The 19382-nt window shown below is 43.0% G+C and overlaps 1 long non-coding RNA gene across 2 annotated transcripts; it reads right to left on the bottom strand.

The window, feature by feature from the left end:
• Window positions 1-8863: 8863 nt before the first annotated feature.
• Window positions 8864-10895, bottom strand: LOC129011942 (uncharacterized). 2 transcript variants are annotated; one of them, XR_008493475.2, is made up of 3 exons: window positions 10794-10895; window positions 10374-10592; window positions 8864-9551 (listed from the first exon to the last, which is right to left on the bottom strand). It is a non-coding gene; the product is annotated as an uncharacterized LOC129011942 (long non-coding RNA). The 2 variants fall into 2 exon arrangements; XR_008493474.2 differs by lacking the exon at window positions 8864-9551 and adding an exon at window positions 9664-10258.
• Window positions 10896-19382: the final 8487 nt, after the last annotated feature.

The raw sequence follows: 19382 nt of genomic DNA, 5'->3' as shown, positions 1-19382 counted from the left end.
AAAAACATCATTTGACTTCCTTCTGTTTGCCTTGTGGGGGTGATGCAAGTAACCCCTTGATTGGGCAAGTGAGAGGAGCTGACTCCCTGAATCATCTTTTCATTTTCTTTTTCTCTGTCTTCACAAAGGTTGTTCTTCTCTTGGGAATCTATAATGCTGGGGAAAGGAGGCAGGGATTGCCATAAGGAACACAAGGATGTTTTGGGAGGGAAAAAATGAAGACCCTTACAACAGCCTCTCTTTTTAAGTGACAGACCCTGGAGCAGACAAGTTCTGCTGGCAGGACCCAGGAAGGTGGGAGATACTGAGCTGGCATAATTTTAAAAAATCACCAGTCACGATTTGGCCTGAAACTGGAGTTATGCATAGGCCCGGCCACCTGGACCTGGATTCATGCTTGGGGGATCAATGACAGGGTGCATGAGTGCAAAATAAGAGAGATGTTGTGACCTCGGGGTCCAAGGCTGGGGGCTTACCGCACGGGAGGGGCTAATGCTAGACTTGGTGGGTAAAAGTACATGTGGGTGCCGATGTGTTTAACTGAGAAATGTGAGTGTTACAATATATTTGTACCCCCACCTAGTAAAGTAGATCATACCAGATGGATGTGTGTGCTCGCACGACAGACTGAACTTATCTTCAGGGCAGCGGCTGTCCTTACTTGCTTGAGACACCTCCTAGTCCTAGTAGGTGATGCTAGGGATGACGCTTTGTTAAATGAATGAATGAAATGACATTTCACCAAGTTGAAAATATCCATTCAAACATCAGCTTCTCCATTGAACTTCACAACTAACCTCGCTATCTGCATTCAGTTCAGTAAATATGCAGGAAATCTATCCATCTCTCTGTCCATGTATGTGTGTGTATATATATTAGAGTTTACACGTATATAAATATCTGTTTTCAGTATTATTTTCACATCCTGCATATTTTATTTCATTATTTTTCTTCCGTCAACTTGACCTACATCTCTATCGGACTACCAGTTCCTTAATGAGGCCACACTGTTCTTGTTTTAAAAATTGCACTGCTTCACAACATTTTCAAGTAAAAGCCTCTTATTTTAATGTAAAAATTAAAAGTCCAAGACCTCAACTCCCTCCCTCTCCATAGGAAATGTATTCTCAGTGTCCTTTAAGAAAATAGATGCAAGCTCTGAAGTTGCAAGGGGTTCATGGTTCATTGTTTGGAAAGCACCATTTCAGGGGAATATCTTGTAGAATTATCTATTTTGGGACTGCCCTTCACGTGAGGAGACTCGGCAACAGCTTCCATAATGTAGTGTTGGCTGCGTGGGAACTCCACCCCCAATACCTTCTTTTTAGCTGGGAAAAAATCTTTCACTCCATAATTACAAAAAAAACAAAAAAAGTCCCTAGTCCACATTTGCTGTCTGTTGTAGATGACTGCTGTGCTGTGCTGGCATGACAGGAGTTGCCTATTAGTGGGCACAGGGATGACCCCTTCATGAAAGGGATATTGAAGCCCCAGAGAGGGAAAAAATGAGCTGAGAGAAGAAACTGGGTTGTGCCGTGGACGGAGTTCACCAGGTTCACAGTCCTGAGCAGGGCGAGGGCTGTTTCTCCCACGCCGAATGCTTCATAATTGTTTTTGGTGGACTGACGTGGAAGTTTGCATCGAATAGGCTTACTTAGTAAGAACTGCCCTTGATCTTTTTCCAGGACCACAGTGGAAATTTTCAATGGGAAAAAGTCTGTTTCATAAATATACTTTGTAAACATTAAATCAAATTCACCAAAAGTTTCTTTTATTTGTGTGCAGCTTTGCACAATAAGTTCCATCTGGGAAAACCCACATTGTCTGGAGGTGGGAGTGAATTTCTTCTATTTTCTTCCCAGGAATGTCTGTGAAATCACCAATCTCTGGTTCTCTTCACCAGAAACATTAAACTTCAAGAAGTGTCTGGGGGAGGTGGGACTCCTGTAATGAATAATTTGCAGGTTCTGTGTGAGTATTCGACGTTTAATACCATGAACCCACTTTTTAGCCAGAGAGAGCCTATTGGCAAGCATAGAGCCCTGAAGCATGTTAATGATCTAAAGTTAATGTTTCTACCTTGCAATAGCGTTTAATTCTCCATATGTGTCATCAGGAAATGCTAGCCTTTGAGGGTGGATTACACTCCTTTTAACAGCAAAAAGGGCACATCAGGTGGGAGGAGGCTCATGAAGAGCGTCCAGGAAGCGCAGCCTCTTCAAGGAGAAACCTGTGTGAAAAAAGAAAAAAACTATCCCAAAGCACTAGTTGTAAGTGAAGCTGCAAGGAGCAGGTGCTGTTTCTTGGGTCTTATTTGCACTGCATATTGGTAAACAGAGTACTTTTGAGTTGCAGCGATTCCAAGTCATTCTCTTGGACTTATTTTGTTTTCCCAGTGACAGAAAAATATTCACATCCATATCCAGACTCACAAATGGAATCCGGAAATATACTGGAGCCTGAGGAAAATGCTCTATGGTAATAGCCGGGCCTCCAATCGTGGGAAAGCCAAACATCTCTTTAGCGCACGAAAGGTTTAGTGGTGTTCCAGTCAGGAGTTGTGTTGTCTGTCCATCCCCCTTCTTCTCTATGATCCCACATACAGCCTCCCCGTACTGTGAGGGTATTTACATTAATATGTGAGCAAGTGGGGCCCTGGCCCACCTCAGAGGTCTGATCATTGCCACTTCTAATGCCCTGGGCACTCCATTCAGCCCAGAAGACTTAAAAGATGGAATAACCCAGAGGGAGTGTGCTATTTACATATGAATCCCAGTCTCTGAATTCTATCAAAGCTGTAGGAGTTTGTTTCCCAAACATGTAACCTTGTGCCCAGCCACCTTTTCCTCAAGTGACCAAGCCAAGGTCTTGCTCCTGATCCCAAGTCAGCCATCCTGAAGCTGACCTGCAGCCAAGGAGCGGCCAGGCCTTAGACCCGTAGGGTGGCTGAACAACTGGACTCTTGTTCAGGGACCGTGACCTACTCAGTGACCCACGGGGAGGGACTTAGGAGTCTGCCAACATGCAATAAACACTCAGAGAAAGTCTCAGACTCCATAAGCCCTGTTTAGATGTGCAACCGCTTTTTATTCTTTAAAAAGTTTTGATTTATTTTTATTACACATAATAGGTGTACATATTTTCAGGGTACATGTGATAATTGAATACATTCATATAATGTATAAAGATCAAATCAGTGTAATTGGCATATCCATCACCTTAAATTGTCTTTTCTTTATGCTAGGAACATTCTAATTATTATCTTCTAGCTATTTTGAAATATACAATAAATTAGTATTAACCAACTGCAGTTAACCTACGGAGATCACTTTTCTTCAAAAACATTTTCTTGACTTTTCTGTGTGTTTTATCTATTGTTGTACATTAATCTATTGCAAAAGTTAGTGGCTTAAAGTCACATGGTTTCTCTGGATTCTGTGGGTCTGGAATCCAGGCAGGATCAGAACCCCTACTCCACTGTGTTCTCAGCTGGGCTGGCTGATTCACTGCATTCAGCTGAGTGTTGGGCAGAGCTGGAAGGTTCAAGCAGGTCTTACTCACGTGTCTGGCACCTCAGTGTCCCCCTCTTTGTGTAGCCAGCTTGGACTTCTCACAGCTGGTTTCTGGGTAGGCAGGCTTCTTGCATGGTGACTGGCTTCTAAGAAGTAGGACACAGAAGGCTTAAAGTCTAGGCTTGGAACAGGTCCATCTTCACTACTGCTACATTTCACTGTTGAAAGCAAGGTATGAGGCCAGTCGAAATACAAGGGAGGAGAAAAAAGGCCCTACCTTTGGTCATGGGTCGCAGCATGTACACAAAGAAAGGTAAGGAATTGACGGCCGCCATCTTGGTTGACTGGCTACCACCCAGTGTGTTTCTGTAGCAATAAACCTCACCAACCAAAGTATCTTGAGCACATCTCTATTCCTTGCAATTCTACAGTGTCTGTCTAAGCCATTAGCTCCCTTAGCTGGTCATCCTTCCTCATGACCAACACCTATTCACTGGAGCCCTAATACATGCAAACATTCTGGGGAGGATCCACCAGCCAGAAAAAGACCATGCTCTAGTTAGGGATACATGAATACAAAGATTTAAAAAATTCTACGAGCTAGCTTTTGAACAACAAAGCCTAAAAGTAGGGAAGGAATGAACAAAAAGAAAAAAGATGAGAATAAATTGAAAAGATACAAAGTGAAAGTTTCCCAAGAGAAAGCTAGGAGGATATCTCATTGTTTATCTAATGTGTATTAGGGAAAGCTCTTTTTGAATTGCTTTTCAAGAGAATGAATTTCTTAAGAGACCGAGAAGGTAGGACTCATTTCTTTTGAGGCTGATCAATAAGAGTCTCATAGATTCAGTCACTTGCTGATTCTTGCTTCAGAGTGCCTTCTAAGGCCGGCCCTATTCTTGGCAGTGGGGGCACCCTGCGAGTAATACAAGTTGTAACAGGTCCATTCTCACACATTGTATTGGAAGTTCTGAAGGAAGGCGCTTTTCTTCTGTTATGGACTTGGCTAAATCAATGGAAACTCCATACTCTTTGTCTTCATTCTTCTTTCCTCACCACTTCCTGCAACATCCCAGATACATGAACCCACAGCCCACAAACAGCCCTGTGCCACCCACCAGGGGGAGATGAAAACAGCTCTGATGACACACTCCTCTAGCTCCTTCCCCCTCTCACCCCTGGGCTCACTTGTCACCAGCTATTACCAGCTGAAATGCATGGTGCCTCTCAGCAGGTGAGTTCTTCTGGCTTTATTTAAGGGTGAGGGCTTTTTGGTTTATTTTGTTTTTGTTTTGAAGACCAACTCCCGTCTGGTGGCCATATGTAGCCATCTGGGCTTCCCATAAACCACCATAATGACAAGGCAGGACTCATAATATCATTTTCGTTTTCCATAGACGGGCTAATTTGAATTTAAGATATGGTGTGTTCAGCATGTTCAGAAGATGGGACCCTCAAGTCAAGTTAACCTACTGTTAGATTTTTCTGCCATTCATCCACCCCGGGAGATCCTTCTGCTCCTGACCCTTTCAGCACCTCCTTGTCCCTGCGGTCCTAATTTGGGGGTAAGACTTGGCTCCCTCCAGGCCATCTATCAATCATTTTTGCTCCTTATGCAAACACAGACAGTTTTGTCATTATTCTAAAAATAAGTGCTTTTAAGGAGGCTGGGAACCAGTTTCTCTTGTTTTGTTCTATAGCCATTTTTACTTGTAGCAGCAATAACAAGCCATGCCTACTGTTTTTCAATGTGGTAATATGGTTCTGTCTCTGACATAAACAACTCACCTTTTGGCCTTGCAGTTTACTCGCTGGGGAGCATGATTATTTTCTTTATTGCCTTGTAAAATAGCTTGCCTGTCACATTATAGCTTAATTGGGAACACAAAATAATAAATAATTTAAAACAAAGAAAATTGCTGTCTGTATGGGGAGGTGAATAAAAACATGGCCCTGGCATACGTCCCTCTGGTGTCACTCAAGGGTTCTAGGACACAGGGCTTTAAATCATATTTGGCATCAAGCACGCCTTTGAAACTTTTCCGAACTTGTTTTTGCCTCCAATTTCCCAATAAAAATGGTTCAAATTATTTTGTTTTTTTCCAAAGCAGATTGAACCTTTCTTGTCATCAGATTTGTTCAACAGAAAGGATGTTAATATTGCTCACCATTGACCCGTCTGCAAAAGGGGGGACAGAATAGTAACTGCATGTCTGGGTGGCTGAAAGGACTGACAGGAGGAAATCCATGCAAAGTGCTGAACAGAAGGCCTGGCACAGAGTAAAGACTGCAGAGATGTGAAGAATAGAGAAAGTCTGGTGCTTTTTTACACACATAAACATTCGGATGCAAATAGAACCAATGCCCTTCCCTGAAAAGATGGGTTTGGCCACTTAAAGAACTTACCTCTGGGGAAAGGAAGAAAGAGTCTGGAGTGAGATACAGTCCCTTTCTCGTTGTTTACTCTGTGATGGCTTATTTCATGTGTCAACTAAAATCATGGGTAGGCTATGGTGCCCAGCTGTTTGGTCAAACTCTAGTCTAGATATTGCTGTGAATGTATTTTTTAGATGTGATTAACAATTACATTCAGTTGGCTTTCAGAAAAGCAGATTACCCTTTACAAGCTAGGCCCCTTCCTATCAGTTGAAGGCCTTAGGAGTAAACACTGAGGTTTCCTGGAGACCAGGAATTTTGCCTTAAGACTGCAACATAAAAACCCTGCTTGAGTTCCCAGCCTGCTGTCTGCCCTTCAGATTTGGACTCAGGACTGCAATATCAATGCTTACCTGAATTTCCAGCCTGCTGGCTTGCTCTACAGATTTCAGATTTCCAGCCCCCACAATCCCATGAGCCAATTCTTTAAAATACGTCTCTCTGCAGATATATAGATATAGATATACATGTATATCCTTTTGGTTCTATTTCTCTGGAAAATCTTGACTAATCCACTACCCTTTTGTTCTATTTGAATTTATTTTTAACCATATTATTTCATAAAAGAAGATATTAGATTTCAGGGTACAGATGGATGTGGGGCAAACTCTGATGCCTCCTCATTCAATCTCCGAGCCATGTGATCATGGGGACTGCTAGTCACACAGACAGTTTGGAATCCACTGGAGTATGTCACCTTGTGGCTTCCAACCAGGCATGTGCTAACTAGACTCCAATTCCAAGAGTTACTGTTGGCTCCCAAATTGTGTCAGTTGTCAAAATTTAAAATACCTTTTAGTGATAATCTGAGACCTATCATATATCATCAGGAAATCATTAAATTGCTGTAGTGGAATATGTGATATTGTCTATACAACCACTTAATCTTTTGAAGTGCAGAGATGACTTTGGGGTATCCTAAGCAAGTGTTTAATCTGAGTCACGAGTAGGGATAGATCTAGCCACTTAAGAGCTGTCTCATCCTGGCAAACCCCCTACCTTTCTGGGCCTCATTTCTTCTTGAAAATGAGAAAGGTAGAAGTAAGTTGTCTTTTAAATTTACTCTCAAGTTCCACAAAGTAAAAAGCCCCATGAATATTGCCTGCTTCAGCTGCTGTTATACAGCCTTTTGCAGCCAAAAGCAACTCTCTTCCTAGGAGCTTAGGCTCACAGGACTCATTGTGCTGAAGACAGTGGGACGATGGCTTCAGCCCCTGGTTCTACTGTTCCTACTGGGCCTGAGGAGAGGATGAGGTGGTTTAACCAGCAATGGCTCATTAATCCAACATTAAGTGGGAAAGCAGAAGAGCCCTAAGGTTGAGGGACTTAGAAAAATGCCAAAATGTTGAACATGAGCAAAGTACAGATTCAGAGGAAAGCTTTATGCAAGAGGAACATAGATTTCTAGGCATCAAATGCCAGTGTGATGCATAATTGGCAGTCTGTGCCTTGATCTGATGAACTTTGCTGATTGACACCATTATGTTGGAATCTACGGTAAGGCTCCTCCCTCCATTCTGTTTGGTTTTAGGCACATGCATGCATTATTTTACTGAATCTTTACAACCAAGCTATGAGGTTGGTATTATTTTCCCATTTTTTTTCAAGTGATGATAGGTACTGAGGGTCAGATTGTTAAGTAACTTTCCTAGGGACAGAATATTAAACTAATAAGTGGTGGAGCTAAGATTCTAATTTTTGCAACTCCAAAAATCCATAGATCATTTGTACGTCCGTGTTATGAATGATAGAAAAAAAATGAGTGAATGCATATTTTGATTAGCTTGTTTGATAATTTACAGCAATAAATTACCCCATACTTTGTAGAACACATTTTACAATAATTTTCAAAACTGTACTTACACAGATGAGGAGGTATTCCCCAAAATGTGGAACTTTGGTATTGCAGGTTCTCTGAGCCCAGAAAGCATGCAGAGCCAATGCTGTCTTTTAGAGTCCGAGAATTTGGCCAAACAAGGGGTGTTGTCAGAGACATCACAGGGCCACCCATACGTAGATGTTCATTACTCTAAATTCTTTTTTTTTTTTTTTTGGTGAGGAACGGAGTCTTGCTCAGTCGCCCAGGCTGGAGTGCAGTGGCGCTATCTCAGCTTACGGCAAGCTCTGCCTCCCGGGTTCACACCGTTCTCCTGCCTCAGCCTCCCGCATTACTCTAAATTCTTTGTTCTGGGAATCGATGGTGAAAATCTCCCCCTTGAGTGTCAAGCTGTCACACTGGGTAGATGAGATAAGTCACATACATTTGCATCACTGCAATTGTCTCATGGTTAGTCATGCATGCTTGTTTTTAGGAATAGTTATTTGACAAAAGAATTCATGACCACAGGAGTAGGCAGGCAGAGGCTGAGGTGCTGCAAACAGAGGGACCTCATAGCCGTACCACTGGGAAAAACCAAAGTACTCCCAACCCTCTCCCCCACCCAACATCCTCCTCCTCCTCTTTACTGAGAAAGCCTCTTTCTGAGAGATAGAGGAGGGACGTTGTCTCTAAAGAGTCATGGTTAAATTATACAGTTTTTCCTAGAACAACACAGGATTGTGAGAAGTGAGTTGAACAGTGTCTTAGTCTGTTGTGTGCTGCTATGACAGAATATCTGAAACTAGGTAATTTACAATGAGCAGAAATGTATTGGCTCATAGTCCCGAAAGCTGGGAAGGCCAATAGTAAGGTGCCAACATCTGGCGAGAGCCTTCTTGCTGCATCATCACATGGCAGAAGGCGAGGAGGTGAGAGAGGCAGGGGGCTAAGCTCACCCTTTTATACCAGCACCAATCCCACCCATGAGGGGGGCCCTGCATGGCCTTATCACCTCTTAAAAGTCCCACTTTCTAATATGGCTTCAATTTCAACATGAATTTGGGAGGGGACAAACATTCAAACCATAGCAGGCACCTTCCATTCTAGACTTTTGTTAGCATGGATTATTTTATCGAATTATATTATGGAATTGTACAGAGACGAGGGCCCTAATGATTAACTGGGTACAGTGTTGCTGGTGGAGCAGAAGAGCTGGGCAGCAGCAGAGAGCAGCATCGGGCCAGGTCCAGTGCCTCAGTAGGGAGCTGGGCAAGAGTAGCCCAGAGTGTGCACAGATCCTCGGGCTTTTCCAAACAGGAAAGCTGGGCATTCAATACTATGGATATTTTGATGGGAATGGCAAAATAAGGTAAAATATGTTAAAACTTTCAACTTGATCTCCATTAGAAGCATCGTAATCCTAGTTTTGAAAAACTTCAATCAAAATCATTCAGGTTTTTTAACAAGTTCTAGAAATACATTTTCTAAATGAAATATGAATTGGATGTAATACAGAAATGGCAACCACATGCCTCGTCTCTGCCCATCTGCTGTGTTTTCTGCAGCGTGATGTGGTAGAAGGAAGCCTGGAAAAAGTGTCTTGGGTCATGAGTCCCCCACTCACTTGCTGGGTGGTCTTGGGCAAGTTTCATTTCTCTGAGGCTCGACGCCCTCATCTGTAAAATGAGGAGAATGGAATGGATGACTTTTCAGTTTTTTTCTAGGTCTAAAACTCTGTGATTCTTCCGGAAGTTCTTTTGTTTGCTTGCTTTGTCCTTTGCATTCTATTTCAATAGGAAAAGGGGAAGAGGAAAAGCAGAAAGAAAGAGCAAAAAAAAAAATTAAAAGTGATCCAAATATTAAATAAGCCTCAATCAAGTATCAAGTACCATAGAATTAATAATCAGAAATTACTAATTTCTGATTAATAAATTACATTTATTAATCCTGATCATAATGTAGGAAATACACAGTGTTATCGTCACCATTTCACAGGTGTGGACTCCAAGGTTAAACATTTGACCAAGGTTAAGTAAATGTCTTAGTCTATTTGGGGAGCTATGACAGAATACTTTGAAGTGGATGGCTCAGAAAAAACAAACTTATTTGTCGTCATTCTGGAGGCTGGAAGTCCAGGATCAAGGGTGCCAGCACAGTTGGGTTCTGGTGAGGGCCCACATTCTGGCTCATAGGTGGCCTTCTCACTGTGTTCTACACTTCACAATGGTGGACAGTGCAAGGGGTCTCTCTGGGGCCCCTTTTATTTGGGCACTTATCTGATTTTGAGGACTCTGCCCTCATGAGCCACTCACCTCCCAAAGGCCCCATCTATTTATACTATCTTATTGGCTATTAGGTCTTAGCATATGAATTTGGGTGGGGGACATAAATATTCGTTCTATAGCAGTAGTCAAGGTGATCATTTAACACAAATCGGGGTGACTTCAGAATGCGTCTTCTTTCCCACGCTCAGTCTTTCTACGATGCCACACTGTCTCCCGAAAGGGGTAGAAAAAAAAAGAGGAATAAAGTTAGACAGTGGGAGTGGAGAGGGAAGAAGAGACGTTGAAAGATCAGAGGAGACACATGTGACACGGACTACTCACAGTGATTCCAGCAATTGCTACACAGACGCCTCCTACACAATGGTCGTAACCTTGGTTCTCATCCACTGCGTGGGAAAGCTGCAACATGCTCCCCGCTGGCAATGGTGGTTCATCCAGGGTGACTCTTAGCAGAGAAGTGTGCATGCTGGGTCCAGCAGCGTTCACCAGGGACACATGCGGAGTTTCATAACAATGTCTGGGTACCTCTGAATGTCCTGGCTGGAGAAGGTTTAGAGACATAGCAAAGGAGACAGATGGATTAGGGAAGTGGGGAAGGACCAGACAGGTCTTTATTTCCCTACTCCTCTTTGTTATGTGTCTCTAAAATTAACACTGCAAGAACTATGCTAAGAAGCAAGCTTTTATGTTACAAGGATTAGAGCCACCAAATCAACCCTGTGCGCATGGCACTTCCGTGACCTCATGCTGTGACCTCTCGTAGGCCTTGGTCCCCCAGGTTTGAGGAGATGAGTCCCCTTGGCTGAGGCATTTCTAACAGGGCTGGAGGATTTCTGCAGGAAGTGGTTACCGGTGAGTCAGGATCTGGCATTCATCCCTCTGAGTCAATAATGAGCCGATTTCTCAGTGGGTTAGGAACAAGTGGAGGTGGAGTCTTAAATAAGTGGCAAACCTACTGCGAGCTCTCCCGGCATCTTCTCTCCGGGCAAGGAGGTTAATGCCAACGTGTTTCCTCAGTCCCAATTTGGGTCATTATATTTTTAATTATCTCTGAATTATCCCTATAGATTCAACAGGGTACATTATCTTCCATTTCCTACCTTTAACTTGAAAGCACTGATGTGCTGCTCAGGCTGGTGACTATTGAACAAAGCAACATCTCCACTCCTTGCTTACCCTCTTCTCCACTCTTGCCCGCAATTCCCTCACCTTTTCTCCTGACGTCTCTCTCCTGAGTCCTAAATAATGGCCTTAAAGAAAGGCAAATGCAGCCGGGCACAGGGGCTTATATTTGTAATCCCAGCACTTTGGGACACGGAGGTGGGTGGATCACTTGAGGCCAGGAGTTCGAGACCAGCCTGGTTAACATGGCTAAACCCCTCTCTACAAAAATTAGCTGGGTTTGGTGGCTCATGCCTGTAATTCCAGCTACTCAGGAGGCTGAGACAGGAGAATCGCTTGAACCTGGGAGGCAGAGTTTGCATTGAGCCAAGATCAGGCCACTGCACTCCAGCCTGGTTGACAGAGTGAGACCCCATCTGAAAAAAAATAAAAAAGGCAAATGTGGCCAGGCGTGGTGGCTCACGCTTGTAATCCCAGCACTTTGGGAGGCCGAAGTGGGCAGATCATGAGGTCAGGAGATCGAGACCATCCTGGCCAACATGGTGAAACCCCGTCTCTACTAAAAATACAAAAAATTAGCCAGGCCTCGTGGCGGGCGCCTGTAGTCCCAGCTACTCGGGAGGCTGAGGCAGGAGAATGGCGTGAACCCAGGAGGCGGAGCTTGCAGTGAGCCGAGATTGCGCCACTGCATTCCAGCCTGGGCGACCGAGCGAGACTCCGTCTCAAAAAAAAAAAAAAAAAAAAAAAAAAAGAAAGGCAAATGGCAGGTGTTCGTCTCCTTAATGAATTCATTTGCCTTTTGTTAGTTCCTGAAGAGAGGGAGACAGGGGCCACACACAGAGAAAACTGGGAAGGGTGAAGGCTGCGTGTCCCCTGCTCAACCTCCCTGCGTCCGGAGGGAGTGGAATCGGGAATCCCTTAGGGAAAGGCAGCACCCCCAGGACTGGCTCACAGGGCTGGGTCTGGAGGGGACTCGGTGAATGACTGCTCTCTGAATCCCCTCCCTGCTTGAACTCGGGCCCTCCTCTCCTCTTCGCCTCTCCCTGGGAAAGCAGTACCCCGTGGAAAGGGACAGCGGCCTCTGCTATCCGTGCACAGGGATTCACCGAGGCACACAGCGTCCTGGCAGGGAGAGGCGAGCGCTGGGGTCCAGCCTGCTGGAAAGGAAGAAGAATGGAGAAGAAGGAGAGAAGTCCAAGGAGAAGCCTCACCCACATAGCTCATTTTGGGAAAGCCAGCCTGCCCTGCCATACAGAGGTGCTGGGGAAGTGTGTCAGCTGAGGGGCCCTTAGGGAGACCTCTGGTCCCCGAATGAGCCTCTCAGCTGACTCCTCCTTAGCTTGTTGGTGATCCTGTCCCAGGGTTAACATAGACCAGGGTCTCTCAACCTCAGTGCAATGGACATTCTGGGCCAGGTAATGCTCTGCTCTGCGGGCTGCCCCAGGCACTGTGCGAGGCACAGCGGCACCCTGGCTCTACCCAGGAGATGTCATGAGCACCGCTTCTCCCACAGTGACAACCAGAGGGGTCTCCAGACGTGGCCAAATGAGAAGCACTGATTAAGACCTATTCCTAGGCCAGGCATGGTGCCTCAAGCCTGTAATCCCAGCACTTGGGAGGCTGACATGGCAGAATCACATCAGCCCATGAGTTCAAGACCAGCCTAGGCAGCATAGTGAGACCCTGTCTTTACAAAAATGTAAAAATTAGCTTGCTGTGGTGACATGTGCCTGTAATCCCAGCTACTTGGTCAGCTGAGGCTTGAGGATTGCTTGAGCTCGAGAGGTGGAAGCTGCAGTAAGCTATGATTGCATCATTGCACTCCAGCCTGGGTGACACAGTGAGACTCTGTCTCCAAAGAAAAAAAAAAAAAACCAGAAACCAAAATCCAGCCAGAAAAGAGAATTACTGCTTCCTTTCTAGACCACATGAACGGACTTTTCTTATTTAAGATGTACGCAAAGCAACTGTAACCATTCAAACCACTCTTCACTTACACAGGGAGAGGTTAAGGACTTTCAAAGAAAAGCAGATCAGACCCTGAAGGCCCAGGGCTTCCTAAAGCAGCCTCTTGGGGCAGGGCCTACAGGTGAGCAGACATAAGGAGCCGTGGCCCAGAGAACACCCTCAAAGGGTGACTAACAGCCCTGGTTTGCCTGGGACTTTCCTGTGTTAGCCCTGGAAGTCCCTTTGTCCTGGGAAGCCCCTCTGCCTAGGGCACATGGGGACAGTGGTTAGTGGGTAGCTCTGTGTTTGGCTGTCATTCGAGGTGGCTTTGGCTGCTTGCTTGTCATTCTGAGTGTGGGGACACACATGCTAGCCTGGTTGTCAGCAGGTGAGAAGGGGGCTCTGATCAGCTCCTCACTGGATTTAGAGAAGAGCAGATGCCCCTGATCAGCTTCTCACTGGATTTAGAGAAGAGCAGATGTCCCAGGCTTGTAGCTGCCATTGCCTCTCTCTTTCGGAAAATGAGAGTTGCTAAGAGGTTAGATCAGGTGAGCAGGGACCTGTTCTTGACTCTTGCTGAGACAGTGCCTGGTGTGTGTTCATGCTGGGACCCAGGGTGGCTTCCACAGGTCCACAGGTCCACATGTAAGAACGGGTGGCAGGATGGGTGAGGAAGGCCAACTGTGTGTGTGTGTGTGTGTGTGTGTGTGATTCACACTAGAAAGCTGCTTTGCCACCTGCCACAGGTGAGGCTGTGACTCCTCCTTGCCCTTCATGTCACTGAAGCCGTGGTTGCAGAGGTCCCTCGGGGCTTGTGAACTGCTGCAAGCACTTCAAGTCTGGGGACCGTCTGTTTCCTGCCTGCTGTTTATGACCCAGAACATTGTCTCTAGAACTAGGCTGCACTTCAGTCCCGTTGGGAGCATGCTCGCCACTCATATCTTCCCTGCGCTATTTGCAGTTTTTGTTTGTCTTAAATGTAAACTTTTCTTGGTTCTTTAAGTTTTAAAGAAAAGAAACTATTCTCTTTCTTGAAGGATAAAAGATTGATTTTTTTCCTCCTTAAATTATGTAGATAGAGATATGTCTGCACTTGGTTAGTCTCATGTGTACCAAAATGTCATTACTTATAGGAGAGCCTGGGATTTTCAAGAATAGTAACATGGTAATTTGTCTTTCAAATACTGTTTTACTTATAGCAGCAATAACAGGAAATGTGTACTATTTTTCAGTGTTATAATCTGATTCACCCTTTGATATAAACAGCTTTATCTCATCTCATTGTTTATATCACATTCCTATTCCTCTGGAAAGAACAATATTTTTCTCTCTGAAAAGTAATATATTCTTGTCTAAGGATGGCTTAAATAAGTAACAGATGGTCCTTTTTGTGTGAGTGTCCCCTACCCCCACTCATTCTCAGCATTTGGTCAGACAGGAGAATCAGTATTTTTTTGGACATTATGTGTGCCTGAACTTACAGGTTTGTTACCAACTTGATGTCTTTTATTTATGTGATGATGTTGTTACTTGGATAGTTTTAGAATATAGGCAATTGAATAAATTTATTTGTGCTTGTCAAGTGGAATGTGCTTGAACAAATCTCTTTCCTGGTTCATAGTTACCCAGGTTAGTCATGGAAAAGATGGACTGGAATGCTCGGTGTGTGCCACATGGTCTTGGCTATAAAATAGAGTTCACTGTACACCAGGCTCTCGCCATGCGACTTATTTATAACATAGTTCTATTGTTAAAATTCGTTCTGTGACCAGGACTAAATCTTTCTTGTCAAAAAATAAGGTTCATTCCTTGGCTTGGTTCAGGGGAAAGCCATACAATTAGAAGCCGGGACATTTCCTTTGCTGTCTTGCTAGCTGGGTGAGTTAAGGCAAGGGCATGTGGCCACCTGGGTCTGTTTTCTGTCTACAGAAGGAGGATGCCTAACTTACCACAAGGGCTATTGAGAATGTAACATGGGGTGATAGTTATGAAAGTGCTTTGAAAGTTCAAAAGCACCTAAAATAGCATTTTTTAAATATTAAAATCAAGCAATTAAATACGTTGCATAACAATAGACTCTTGTCTATAACATCATGGTTAATAGGTTGGCCTTGCTGTCAGATGAAATTCTTTGAAAAGATGTCTTTTCTTTGTAAGGGGAGCTTCAAGGAAAGAAACACAATATGCATAAGAGCCGTACTGCAAACTTGTATAAACTGCCACTCTGATGGGGGGATTGGTGCTAATTCATTTTTGCACTTGAGCATCAGAGTCCTTTGAGCCTAGTAGGCCCTGAAGTATATTTTAAACAAAAACATGATTGTTGTTGTGGATAAGCTATTTGTGCTCTCCATTATCTATTTTTATAGTTGTTAAAAATGATCTTTTTTTCCCTACTAGATAGAAAGTTGAGAACATGATCCCTTATGTTGACATCTTCTCTATCTGCTTGTTTTTATGGTCTGCAAATGACATTTTTTGCATGCACCATTACAAAGTCTATATGTGATTATTGTTGAAAATTTGGGCCAGGCGCAGTGGCTCGTGCCTATAATCCTAGCACTTTGCGGGGCCGAGGGTGGATGGATCCCTTGAGCCCAGGAGTTCGAGACCAGTCTTGGCAACATAGTGAAAACTTGTCTCTACCCAAAATACAAAAAGTAGCCAGTTTTATAACCTCATCTCAAAATAAATAAATAAATAAATAGATTAAAATGTAACATACAAGAAAAATTGAAAAATACAGATGTACAGAAAAGAAATAACCACCCCGTTATCCTCCAGGTGTCACAGGGTCAGATCTCCAACATATATGGTAGCGTAGAAAGAGGCAAGTCACATAACAATATTTATTATGATAGCAATTACATAAAGAAAATATGTGCATACATATTTATATGGATTCTTATGCATCTGTGTCTGTATGTGTATGTATATGAATGGATAATAAAAATACAGAAAGGATGCATTGGAATGCACAGATTACATCTAGAGAGAAAGTAGACAGAGACATTCAGAGGAGAGAGGAATCCTTGCAGGCAGGAATATGTGGGAGCTTTATGGAGGAGGCTGCATTTGAGATGAGACTGGTAGGACTCGTACGACTTTGATAAGTACAGAGGGATGGGAAGCATCTTCCCATCAGAGCAGTAGATGAAGAAAGCGTGGCGTGAGGCCTCTGTGCGGTGTGTTTGAGGGTATATGAGTAGCCCGGTCTCTCACTGCGCTGTAGAGAGGTGAGAGAGCCTCTTGAAACCCTGGACTAGAGAGGCTGGAGGAATGGGAAAGCCAATTTCAAACAGGGGGAATCAACCTTTGAAAGCTTTGGGTGAGTGAAATGAAAAATTACGATTTTTTGAAGACCAATCAGGTGCTGTTTAAGTAGAATGAATTAGAGTTAGTGGAGACAAGAGGTACTAAGGAAAATAAGAAAAGGATTGATAATCTGTGTCTAAAATGACTGATCACTGGAGAAAGATAAAGCCACTGGAAGTGGAATGGAAGACATTCTGAAGAAGTCATCACACTTGGTGCCCGATAAGAAAGAGTTACACAGAAGAAGAAAGGAACTAAGGTGTGAGCTACAGCATCTTAAGTCTAAAGGACCATTTGAGGTGATGTTGCTATTGCCAGAAGCAGGGAAGACAGAAGCTGTATTCTATATAAAAAAAGTATTATATTTTTTACTGGAAAAGATCTAAATGTCAGGAGTTGGTATGTGGTTTAAATTGTCAAGATTTTAGACTGCTGCTTCTTGGAAGTGTGATATAAAATGCTGTAATGTGGTATGTTGCTGTAAATTAGGTTTATTGATTTGGTATTGTCAAGAAATATAACACCTCAAAAATAGGCAGACTGGGGAAAAGGATACCCCACTGGCAAGTGTGGGTGCCACTGTATGATTTTCTAGCACCAAAACACACGACAAGCTAGCAGTGTTGGTGCTGGTGCAGATTACATGGAAAGCACCCCGTTGTTTTCCCAAGCCCGTTGGATGGGAAATGTATGTCCACCTGCTGTCTGCACCTTGACCCTGGCCATTTATGAGGCACATGGCAGTTCTTCATGGCACGGGGGAGAATAGAGGACCCTCTCTATTTTTTTTTTTTTTTTGTCAAATGGGTTTCACAGGTATATAAAAAGATCTTGATTTACTTTTTTAAGGAAAAAGAGGATAATAATAAGAGGCTGTGATTTGAGGGTGAGAAACAAAAGGGCAGCTCCAGGGAGGATGAGGCAGGAATGAACAAGAAGAGAGATCTCGAAATCTACTGGCTTCCTGCAGTGCTTGTGGCTTATTGTTCCCGGCCCCATAGAATCTTCAGACTAACACAGCTGTCCTTTCATGGCAGGAGATATTTGAGAATCTGGTGGGAAATTTTGTTTTTTAGTACACTTAGGTTGTTTGCGGCAGCTTGCTTCTGTTTTTCTATCACTTATGTAGCTGAGATAATGTGAAATATTTTTCATCAATTAAATTAATATATACTATGAAACAGATACAAATTTAACATGTTTAACAATGAAGTATAGCTTTAAAATATCTTTTAAAAATCACAAGTTAGAATAGTTGTGATCACAATCAGAACTAATTTTTTTTACAGTAAGAATAACTAATATATTTATTGCTATTATCATCTTTTCCTGAACAAATTTATTGGACCTTTAAGAATTATACTTTAAAATCATTAATTATACTTAAAATCATTAAGATGAAAGTTGATTTCTTATCCTTTGGTATGAATAAAGAGAGTATTTCTGGAATTGTAAGTAGAAGTAGGCAAGGAATATGTTTCAATTTTTAAAGTATTTTATATGATTTTATCAGTTACCAAAAAGCATGTGGTTTTGTTATTAACCAGTTCTGTTATTTCATTTATACACGATAGTAACATTCTGAAATTGTACCTGCAGCAAGCCATAATTGACAAACTTAAGACCCATTAGGGGCATTACTGGATAAGAAACAAAAGTTGCTTTGAGTCCTCAGCTCTCAGCGGTGCTCGGTTTCCTTTCCTCTAAGCCTGAGGATTGGCAAATCTTCAGCCTGACTTAGAGAGATACTCTTCCCACAGCTATTCCCTTCAAAGCCCATTCTTAGCAGAGCTTCTGTCATCCGGAATTCTTCCCCTAAGAGCCAACATGCTATCTTTTCAGGTTTTCTTTTTCTTTTTCTCTGTATTGAGTTGACTCTCAATTGGTGGCTTGAGAAAATACCAAAGATCTTTTTTGCTTTTGCTGCAACTGGATCATGAACACTGAATTTCCATGTAAAAACTGGCTGTGTGTGTGTGAGTTTGTGGGGCAGGCTCTGCAGGGTGAGTCGCCATTGCTGATAGAAGGAATGTGTACGTGGGGAAAATCCAAGGGAGCGGTCCCCCCTTTTTCAGAAATTGTCCTTGTTGTTGACCTTCACCTGTCTGGGAGGGGCCTGAAGAACCTAGGTCTCCAGGTGACCCCTCCGGAGATGACAGGCTACATGGTTTGGCACAGAGTAGAAAAGAGGTCTCTGATGGATGGTTGTCATAAACACCCACCTTTGAGCTTCAGAATACTATGCCTTGGAAGGAAAATAACTTCGGTTTTGGATGTCAATCAGAAGAGACAGCCAGGGACCCTTACTGTATCTGCATTATTTTCTACTGACCAGTCCATTTGCCGCCCTGCCCAAAGACAGTCACAGCGTTTAGTGAGATTAATACCTTAGAATTCAGACAATCCTGGTAACATGCAAGAAAGCTTCTTAAATAAAATAATCTCTAATGTGACACGCACCGATAGTCACAGAAAGTGGAAAGGACTTTTCCCCACCATGTTTCAAGGTTGTCATCTGCCATTTGCTTAACTCTTTGAAAGATATTCAGATCTTGCTCATGTACATTTCATTCTGCTATCATTGCCTATTTATGGAAAAACATTTAGTATAAGAGGATTAATATGTACTTGTTTTAATTACATGTTAAACCATGTGAATGTATACAGGATTACTATCTAGATTCTGAATAGATAAAGGATAAACTAAAATTATTCCCATTAATCCAAAGTTCTAACCCAGAGTTATCACAGCTAACGGAATGTATTTGGCATTCCCAGTCATTCATCAGTGGGTGGAACCAACATTAAATTCACTAATAGCTTTAGTTTTAAGCTACAAATTAAATTAGGTTCAAACTAATTGGGCATACAGCCTTTTTAAAAATTCATATTTCCTTGTTGTTGATAATTAATTTTCTTCCTAAGGATCAAAATAACAATATCATT

This window comes from Pongo pygmaeus, chromosome 14 (genome assembly GCF_028885625.2).
Source record: "Pongo pygmaeus isolate AG05252 chromosome 14, NHGRI_mPonPyg2-v2.0_pri, whole genome shotgun sequence".
Classification (NCBI taxonomy): domain Eukaryota; kingdom Metazoa; phylum Chordata; class Mammalia; order Primates; family Hominidae; genus Pongo; species Pongo pygmaeus.
This window is presented reverse-complemented; position numbering and strand designations above follow the sequence as displayed.